This window comes from Oncorhynchus mykiss, chromosome 15 (assembly GCF_013265735.2).
Source record: "Oncorhynchus mykiss isolate Arlee chromosome 15, USDA_OmykA_1.1, whole genome shotgun sequence".
Lineage (NCBI taxonomy): Eukaryota > Metazoa > Chordata > Actinopteri > Salmoniformes > Salmonidae > Oncorhynchus > Oncorhynchus mykiss.
This window is the reverse complement of record NC_048579.1, coordinates 53,066,446-53,077,694: the sequence shown is the minus strand read 5'-3', so window position 1 is coordinate 53,077,694 and position 11,249 is coordinate 53,066,446.

The window sequence follows — 11,249 nt, the reverse complement described above, 5'->3', positions numbered from 1 at the left end:
CGATTTATGGCGTTGTTTATGAACTCTTTTTTTTATGTTTACATTTTTATTATGAACACAATACAAAAAAAACTGAAATATACAAACAAGAGTACATAAACCTAACAGACGGGGGTTTTACATATCAAGATTCATTTTCAATTTGTTAGATACTTTTATGGTGCGTGTTGCTTTTTTGTTTTTACATTTACTGATCATTTCAAAAAAATATTTCAATTTATCTTAAATAATGTGAAAAGGGGTTTGTTCACTGCCCACTTAATTTTATGGACAAAGAATCTTCCATGAAAAGATAAACAAATTAACAATGAAAGTTAAATCAGGGTCCAAATCATTTGGTTCAAAATAAAACATAATATCAGAGTCTTTCAAATTAACCTTGGAAGATTTTATTTTAAAATAACTTAACTCACACCAAAATCTTCTGACATAAGAGCAGTCCCAAAATAAATGGTCAAGAGTCTCTGGGTCACAATCACAAAATACACATTTTGTTATCAATAGCTATTTTAAAACTGTGTATAATAAAGGTCTTTACAGGGTAGATTCTATGAATGAGTTTGTATGATACTTATTTCACCTTATTAGATATACAATATTTACCAGACAATAACAGAACTTTGTTCCAGTTCACTTGTCCTAGGGCTGCATTCCAGTACATTTTAGCAGAGGGAATAGTAACACATTGACATAGTTTCCTTATATACATGTTAAAGTTTAAAATGTCATTTCCTTCTAGTTGTATTGAGGCTACAGAATCCTCAACAGTTGCACTTGGGAGTACTGTTATATTCTCCTAAAAGAAGAATAGCACCTTTAGGGACAGCTCTAACAACAATTTGATACTCCTCAGGAGTGAATGTAACATTGTGTGTTCTAATAAATTCTGGATAATCATATAGTTGTCCATCATTATTCAATAATAGTTTAACCCAAATAATGTTGTCAAACTAGTTCTGGAAAAACAAAGACTTGTTTTTGTATTTTATGTCTTTTATTATTCCAGATTGTATACCTATGAGGGGAATAATTGTGTTTGTACATGAGGTTCCAAGTTAGAAGTACTTGTTTATGAAAGTTTGCAAGCTTCATAGGGATTTTACCCATATCAAAGTTGCATTTGAGTAAGAATTCTAGACCACCAATTTGTTGGACTATTAAATTAGGGATGATATTCCAGATGCAATCCTTATTTCTTAAATATTATATTAGAGGTTTTAAAATCCAGAGCGTTCAACCCTCCCTCACCTTGGGTGCTACATATTACCACTTTTCTTAAATAATGAGGTTTATTCCTCCATATGAAGTTAAATAATTTAGTATCAACCATTTTAGTTACTGACAGAGGAACATCCAAGACAAGGGAGGTATAAACTCATCTGGACCTTCAGATTTATAAAAGTACACGTCCAGATAAAGACAGATCTCTTAATAACCAGGAGTTAAATCTCTTTCCAATTTTCTCTACAATAGGAGAGACATTTAAGTTGGCCCTTTCTTTCTGATCTTTGCTAACTGTAATACCAAGATATGTGATCACACCTTTTACAGGGATATTACATCCTGAGTTTAAGTCACATCTTTTCAACACAAATAATTCACATTTCCTAATATTTAGAGAGAAACCTGATACATATGTGAAGGCATTAATACACTCAATAGCTTTCTTGACTTCATTATGATCTTTCAAAAATATATGGTGGTGTCGTCAGCCAATTGTGAACATTTTATCTCTGTGTCTTGTATCCCTAAAACTATCCTTATTTATATGAAGTGCCATAACTTGTGTGACCAATAAAAATAAGAAAGGAGAAATTGGCCATCCTTGTTTAATTCCACGTCTAATGTCGAATCTTTGAAGTTCCATGGGATATTTTACAGCGCTGTTACTATTATTGTAAAGTGTCTTAATTACACTTTGAAAATATTGACCAAAACCAAAAAATCGAAGTCTCAAAAGGAAAATAATGTTCTGTATCAAATGCCTTGTAAAAGTCTACAAATAAAATAAAGCTATCTTCCATAATGTGCTCATTGTAGTCTATCAAGTCCAATACTAGTCGAATATTATTACATACAGTGCCTTGCGAAAGTATTCGGCCCCCTTGAACTTTGCGACCTTTTGCCACATTTTAGGCTTCAAACATAAAGATATAAAACTGTATTTTTTTGTGAAGAATCAACAAGTGGGACACAATCATGAAGTGGAACGACATTTATTGGATATTTCAAACTTTTTTAACAAATCAAAAACTGAAAAATTGGGGGTGCAAAATTATTCAGCCCCTTTACTTTCAGTGCAGCAAACTCTCTCCAGAAGTTCAGTGATCCAATGTTGACCTAAATGACTAATGATGATAAATACAATCCACCTGTGTGTAATCAAGTCTCTGTATAAATGCACCTGCACTGTGATAGTCTCAGAGGTCCGTTAAAAGCGCAGAGAGCATCATGAAGAACAAGGAACACACCAGGCAGGTCCGAGATACTGTTGTGAAGAAGTTTAAAGCCGGATTTGGATACAAAAAGATTTACCAAGCTTTAAACATCCCAAGGAGCACTGTGCAAGCGATAATATTGAAATATAAGGAGTATCAGACCACTGCAAATCTACCAAGACCTGGCCGTCCCTCTAAACCTTCAGCTCATACAAGGAGAAGACTGATCAGAGATGCAGCCAAGAGGCCCATGATCACTCTGGATGAACTGCAGAGATCTACAGCTGAGGTGGGAGACTCTGTCCATAGGACAACAATCAGTCGTATATTGCACAAATCTGGCCTTTATGGAAGAGTGGCAAGAAGAAAGCCATTTCTTAAAGATATCCATAAAAAGTGTTGTTTAAAGTTTGCCACAAGCCACCTGGGAGACACACCAAACATGTGGAAGAAGGTGCTCTGGCCAGATGAAACCAAAATTGAACTTTTTGGCAACAATGAAAAACGTTATGTTTGGCGTAAAAGCAACACAGCTGAACACACCATCCCCACTGTCAAACATGGTGGTGGTAGCATCATGGTTTGGGCCTGCTTTTCTTCAGCAGGGACAGGGAAGATGGTTAAAATTGATCGGAAGATGGATGGAGCCAAATACAGGACCATTCTGGAAGAAAACCTGATGGAGTCTGCAAAAGACCTGAGACTGGGACGGAGATTTGTCTTCCAACAAAACAATGATCCAAAACATAAAGCAAAATCTACAATGGAATGGTTCAAAAATAAACATATCCAGGTGTTAGAATGGCCAAGTCAAAGTCCAGACCTGAATCCAATCGAGAATCTGTGGAAAGAACTGAAAACTGCTGTTGACAAATGCTCTCCATCCAACCTCACTGAGCTCGAGCTGTTTTGCAAGGAGGAATGGGAAAAAATGTCAGTCTCTCGATGTGCAAAACTGATAGACATACCCCAAGCGACTTACAGCTGTAATCGCAGCAAAAGTTGGCGCTACAAAGTATTAACTTAAGGGGGCTGAATAATTTTGCACGCCCAATTTTTCAGTTTTTGATTTGTTAAAAAAGTTTGAAATATCCAATAAATGTCGTTCCACTTCATGATTGTGTCCCACTTGTTGTTGATTCTTCACAAAAAAATACAGTTTTATATCTTTATGTTTGAAGCCTGAAATGTGGCAAAAGGTCGCAAAGTTCAAGGGGGCCGAATACTTTCGCAAGGCACTGTATATGTCTGCCCTTCATAAAACCAGACTGGATATCGTCGATGATTTGGTCAAGACCTTTAAGTCTTTCTGCAAAGATGGATGCAAGTATCTTTCCATCATTGTTCATTAATGTGATTGGTCTCCAATTTTCTAACATCATAAAATCTTTGTTTGGTTTGGGTATTACAGAAATTAGGCCCTGTGTCATAGAAACAGGCAGGACCCCTAAATCAATTGCCTCCTTAAAAACTCCATATAAATTAAATAATATCCTCCTGAAAATATTTATAGAATTCACTGATAATGCCATCATTCCCTGGAGATTTGTTCTCTTAACTTGCTGATAAATTTTTTTATTTCATTAATATAAATAATTTCACCACAAGACTTTTGGAAGTCTTCATCTATGAACTTTGCACAGTCTTTGATAGAGTCTAGAAAGTCAGATATGTAAGACAGGCATTACTGGTATAAAGGTTAACATAGAATTCTGAAACATATTTTGAAATATCTTGGGGGTTTTCATTGTCTTTGCCATCTATATTGAGCTTATGAATAGATGTGAATTCAGAATTCTTTCTAAATTGTAAAAGTATTTTGTATTTTTTTTCACCTTCCTCCAACCATCTCCTTCTTGATCTTACAAATGCCCCTTTTGGTTTCTCTTCATACACACGGTCCATTTCTAGTTGTAAAGAGAATAACTGAGCCTTTCCTTCTTCATCAAGGTCCTCCACAGAGATTAGAGAAAGTATTTCCTAAACAAGTTTATCTTCCCTCAATCTTTTAAGTTCAGCAATTTCTTTACCTCTCATGGCTATTTGTCTTATTTCATACTTCATTCATTCCCCATAAGACTTAAATAGTTGGGCTTTCCTCCAATTGTCTTGTTTAATATCTTTGGCATCCATCTTGAAATTATCATCTTCCAACAGTCTACTATTGAGTTTCCAATGACTTTGATTTGGTTTAACTTCAGATCCATTCATATTTAAAGATAAGAATATAACTTTATGATCAGTAAGAATTGATGGTTCAATTGATACCTTGACTACAGAATTATCTAATGAATTAGAAATCAACCAGAAGTCAATTCTTGACTGTCTGGACATGTCCTTGTTACTCCAAGTGAATTCCTTTTAATCAGGATATTTAGATGTCCAAATACCTACTAATCCAAGACCAAGACATAGGTTATTAAACTCAGGATTAACTATGCTGGATCCGTTAGGAGGGGGATATCTGTCAATCATCACATTAGATACAGAATTAAAATCTCCACCTAAGATAAGATCATTTTGATATCCTGAAATACACCTATAACTATTAATTTCTTCAAATTCTTGAAATAATATCCTGTTTTGTTTGTTGTTGGATGCATAAATATTCCCTAATAAAAAGATTTCACTGTTGAAATGTACTGTTAAAATTAACCAATGTCCAGAGTGGTGAGTCTTACTACTGATGACCTTCCCTTTAAATGCACCTCTGAAAACTGCTACACCTGCAGAGTGGTTGTTGCCATATGATAACCAGATATCATTACCCCAGTGATTTTTTTTCCAAAAAGATAGATCGGAAGAAGAAGCATGAGTCTCTTGTAAAAAGTAAAAGTCTGCATTAAACCGTTTGCAATACAGGAAAATAGTCTTACGCTTGAGTAAATTATGAATACCCCTGACATTAATTGAACAAAGAGATAAAGACAAACTTCAACCAACAACCTTGTTATTAATATAAGCTTTTCCTAAGGATATGTAACTCAAAAGGATTTCCATCCCATTATTAACCTCTCCAACAACAAAAAACAACAAAAATGGTCATAAAGTTACCAAAGTATTCTTACTCCCACAAGTGGGAGACATTGCGTAGACTTTACAATAAGCAGTTATTCACCTATAGTTAGTGTTTAGCTTACCAGTTCTCAGGTCAGCCTTTTCTCATTCAAGTGTTTGTGTACATTTTTATAATAAAAGGCTGCTTTCCAATTGGTAATCAGTTTTTTGGCCTGACAGTTCTGTCCGAGTTAGATTCTGTCTCTCACTCAAATGTTCTGATTTGGCCGCATTTCTTTCCCATCGATGATCACTCTTGCGCCGATAAAAACAAATGTAAAAGCAGTTTTCCCTGCCTTTCTGGCTGCAGCCACAATCGGCCAGTTTCTCTCTTGTCACTTTGTCTGCTGAGGTCAAGTCCTCCGTGAACCTCATTTTTTTGCTTGATGAGGAATTCACAATTCTTTGCTCGCCTCCAAAGAAGATTCCGTGTAGATCTGTTGGTGAACCGGATGACGGTTGTCCTCGGTCTCTTGTCTTGATCCTTTAGTCTACCCAAACGATGGACGCTGTCTACATTTTCCCGAAGTTTGGCTCTTGATTTGGGAACGACAGCTCCACAGATGTCAACAACTCTGCATTTGATGTCCTCACCCACCTGCTCTGGAATTCCATGGAGCCTCAGGTTCCACCTACGCTGGTATCTCTCTGCCTCATTCACCTTTTGCTCGAGTTCAGCCACCTTCTTTTCATTTTCCTGGCAGATAACTTCCACTTTCTTCATGTCACTTTTGAGGGTTTTCACTTCTCCGAAGATAGTCAACAGATTTTTTTAGTGGCCTCAATTTTCATCGTATTCTCCCTAACCATGACCTCCAAGCCATTTGCCCTTTCATCTATCTTTGCTGTCAAAAGCACTAAAATATTGTTTTGCATCTCAAGAAGTAACATACCCTCTTGGCCTCATATTTTCCCCCATGGGGCTTGACTGGAGTGCCGGGGTCGTAAGGTAAAGGCCTGAGCTGGGGACTGTTTATGATCTCATAGAGTTACATTTTGATTGTATAACGTAAAATGCCCTTTTTTCAAAAATGTTTTTGTCATACTATCAAAATCTTGACACACAGGTCCATGTAAGCACGTGTCGAGAGGTTCAAACCCATAATGTACTGTATATTTTTGTGCTTTCATTACATCTGGGAAATTCGACGTCAGTGATCTTCAGGTAGCAAAGTCTGCGCTCTAGAAAGAGGCCTGGGTTGCCGGCATGGAATTCCGAGTGGGATTACCGTTCAAAACGATTTTTCCAGGTTGGAGCTCGTTTTTTTCTGAGTTCTCAGTTGTCGTAAATGCACTGAAGTTGGAAATAGGATTTTTCCGAGTTCCCAGTTGTTTTTGATACATCGGGTGCATATTGTCTCCGTCAGGAAGAGTGATGCTCCTCGTGCTTTCTGACGTAAGACATTGGCAGTGTTCAAGAGGATCAAAACCGTATTATGGGTAAACTGTGACTGACCTACAAATAATAATGAGTCGTTATTTATGATGAAATGTGATTTGACGATGAGTCAGTCGGCAGTCACCTGCAGTCGTTTTGATGCTCTCGAACACGGTCAATGACATAGGGCATAGGGTCTCCACCCACTCTGCCCGTTTTACAAAGACAAATATGATTATTCATGTTCTGAATCGTTCAGTGGGCTCCTTATCTAACATTTTATTGATACTATATCCCAAAACTCGGATTTCGTCTCCAAATACATCTGATAATAAGCACCGAGCTTTGTGTTATGGGTGTAAGATGGCACAGTGATGCCATCTGTTGGTAAATGTTCATTACTGCAACTCTTGTGTTTTACCGGGGTGCTTGAGATACCCGGATGTGTTGTGATGTACTGAACAAGACTGGTTACTCGCATCAATGCCTCTGTCTCGTCATTTAACATTCAAACATGGTGTCAGAGTCGGATAACTAACCATGCTTTCCGCAAATTAGAGTCACCTGCTCTGGTTTACAAACAAATGCTTATTTGTGTAAAATTTCGCCCGGAATTGGCCTTAAGCTAGAGTGAGTTTGCTAGTTAGCTTCAGTGTTGTTAGCACCGGTTAGACATGGCAGCGAACATTTCCCCTCCCGCCGTTATGAAGCTCAGCGGGGATTGGAGCACGAACTGGGATACGTTTAGAGGTGAATGGGAGGACTACGCGCTAGCAACGGGACTTCTGGAAAAGGAAGATGAGGTAGTGGCTGCCACTTTGAGGACTATAATGGGAACTGAATGCCGACACGTATACAAACACAACCTGAACCTAACAGCAGCACAGCAAGGTAACGCTATAGCTATTCTTGATGCTCTTGAACATTACTTTACGCCAGCAAAGAACGTCATCTACGAGCGTTATGTTTTCGGTCGTTGCAAACAGGAGGACGGGGAGTCCATTGACAGCTTTGTCACTAGGTTAAGGGAAAAGGCAGCTACATGTGACTATGGTGCTTTAAGAGATGAACTGATCAGAGATACGATTGTGCTTGGCATAACGGATGAGGGCACCCGCAGACGTTTGCTGAGAGAACGTGACCTGACGCTGGCCTTGGCAGTGGAGACATGCCGTGCAGCAGAGCTTACTGATATACGGATGAGGTCCATGGAGCTAGAAAGGCAACATACGGACAATGTAAATGCTACATTCAGGCAGCCAGTAAAGAAATTCCCCTTTGCCACAGCTAATGCTAATACTACAGCCAACTCTGCAGTAGACAACCTCAATACATGCCGATATTGTGGCATTTCTCATGGAAGAGGAAAAGAACACTGCCCAGCCTATGGAAAAATATGCAAATCCTGTGGTACAGCTAATCACTTCGCAAGGGTCTGCATGAAAAGCAAGAGAAAGGAGGGTAAAGTGCACTCCATGGAAACAAACACAGATGAAGGGAACGACAGCACAGAGGATGTATATGCTAGCGAGTGCATAGGGGCAGTGAGGGCAAAAGGACAAAAGTGGTTTGTCACTCTGCTACTTAATAATAAACCACAGCAATGCCAGCTAGATTCAGGGGCCACATGCAACGTTATGAGCCTTAAAGACAAAAGGAGGCTCGCGCCCAGAGACAAACTCACACAGAGTAGCACCAAGCTGAAACTGTATTCAGGCCAGTTCATGACCTCTTTAGGCCTGTTTGTGACAGAGTGTGTTTTACGTGGCCAGAAATACACCCTTGAGTTTGAAATAGTTGAGGCTAGTCAACAGCCATTACTGTCAGGTTCTACATGCGAGCGCCTTGGACTTATTAACTTCACCATCCCAGCTGATCTTAACATTATAGACAAAGTCCAGGCTGGGCCCCTGAGCAAGGAGACACTCCTAAGCAAGTACCATGATGTCTTCAACGCACCGGTCGAGTCAGTTCCTGGGGAAGTCCACTTTGAGTTGGACGCAGAAATCCAGCCTGTCCAGTGTGCACCCCGCAATGTACCAGTGGCCATGAAAGCAGCTACGAAGGCTCAGCTTGTCAAATACGAAGCAGATGGCCACATCATATCCGTCACCGAGCCTACGGACTGGATAAGTAATATGGTTATCGTCTAGAAACCAGACAAGCTACGGATATGCATTGATCCTAAACACCTCAACCGGGCTCTGCGACGTTCACATTACATTATGCCCACGTTGGAGGATGTTCTTTACAAGCTCCCAAAGGCCAGAGTCTTCACGCTCGTGGATGCCAGAGATGCCTTTCTGCAATGCAAGCTCGACGAGCCCAGCAGCTACATGACCACCTTTTGGACACCCTGGGGCAGGAAGGGGTGGTTGAAGCTTCCGTTTGGTGTCTCCGTTGCTCCAGAGGTGTATCAGCGGAAACAGCATGAGCTGTTGATGGGACTCAGTGGCGTGGAACCCATAGCAGATGACATTCTTGTAGTGGGCTGTGGGGACAGTGATGAGGAGGCAGAATGTGACCATGATGCCAAGCTGCTGGCCCTGATGGTCAGATGCAGACAGGTCAAGCTAAGGCTAAGCATAAAAAAGCTTCAGTTTAAAGTGACAGAGGTCCGCTTTCATGGGCACATCTTGTCCTCCACCGGATTGAAGGCGGATCCTGAAAAAGTGAAGGCTGTCTTGGAAATGCCCCACCCATCTGACGTGAAGGGAGTGCAGCGCTTCGTCGGATTCGTCACCTACCTGGCCAAATTCCTACCGCGGCTCTCTGAAGTGTGTGAGCCACTGAGGAGGCTCATGGACAAGGACACCATCTGGCATTGGCTCCCAAAACATGACGCAGCGGTGAGGGAAATAAAACAACTGGTCACCCAGACACCTGTACTGCGATACTACAATGTGTCAAAACCTGTCACGATTCAGAGTGACTCAAGCCAGTATGGACTTGGCTGTTGCCTCATGCAGGAGGGCCAGCCTGTGGCATTCGCCTCTAGGGCACTCACCCCAACAGAGCAGAACTATGCCCAGATAGAGAAGGAGTGCCTCGGCATTGTGTTTGCATGCCAACGCTTCCACCACTACCTGTACGGGCGCGACAATATTACCGCAGAGACCGATCACAAGCCCCTTATTGCTATATTCAGCAAGCCTCTCCTGACTGCCCCAAAACGACTGCAGAGCATGCTACTGGCCCTACAAAACTACAACCTCAAGGTGGTGTATAAGCCAGGGCCAGAGATGTATGTGAGTGACACGCTCAGCAGGGCTACTGCATCAGGCACACACACACGCTCCATGCATGAACAACACGCAGTGTGCAGCTTACAAACAGAGCAAGTGGATGTTGAACACATCAACCAGGCTGACTACCTTAATGTTACGGACCAGCGCCTTATACAAATCAGACAGCACACAGACAGGGACGGGCAACTCCAGGCATTGAGGTCTGTGATTATGATGGGCTGGCCCGACTGCAGGGAAGAAACTGCTTTAGCCGTCAGAGAATATTGGCCAATCAAAGAGGAGCTCAGTGTTCAAAACGGAGTAATATTCAAGAGTCAGAGAGTCGTTATTCCCCGGTCTCTGCGCCCTGAGATGTTGGCACGCGTGCACTCAAGTCACATAGGAGGTGAGGCCTGTTACAGACAAGCACGTGACACACTGTATTGGCCAGGAATGCAGAGTGAAATTAAAGACTATGTCAGTAAATGCACAATCTGCAATGAATATGCCATTGAGCAACAGAGAGAGACGATGATGTCCCACGAGCTACCGATGCGCCCCTGGCAGATAGTAAGTCTAGATCTCTTCCAGTGTAACGGATGTGAAACGGCTAGCTTAGTTAGCGTGGGCGCTAAATAGCGTTTCAATCAGTGACGTCACTTGCTCTGAGACCTTGAAGTAGTAGTTCCCCTTGCTCTGCAAGGGCCGCGGCTTTTGTGGCGCGATGGGTAACGATGCTTCGAGGGTGACTGTTGATGTGTGCAGAAGGTCCCTAGTTCGCGCCCGGGTATGGGCGAGGGGACGGTCTAAATTTGTACTGTTACATTGATGCTGTTGACCCGGATTACTGGTTGCTGCGGGAAAAAGGAGGAAGGTCAAAAGGGGGGTGAGTGTAACGGATGTGAAACGGCTAGCTTAGTTAGCGTGGGCGCTAAATAGCGTTTCAATCAGTGACGTCACTTGCTCTGAGACCTTGAAGTAGTAGTTCCCCTTGCTCTGCAAGGGCCGTGGCTTTTGTGGCGCGATGGGTAACGATGCTTCGAGGGTGACTGTTGATGTGTGCAGAAGGTCCCTAGTTCGCGCCCGGGTATGGGCGAGGGGACGGTCTAAATTTGTACTGTTACACCAGCACAGTGGCAAAGACTTTCT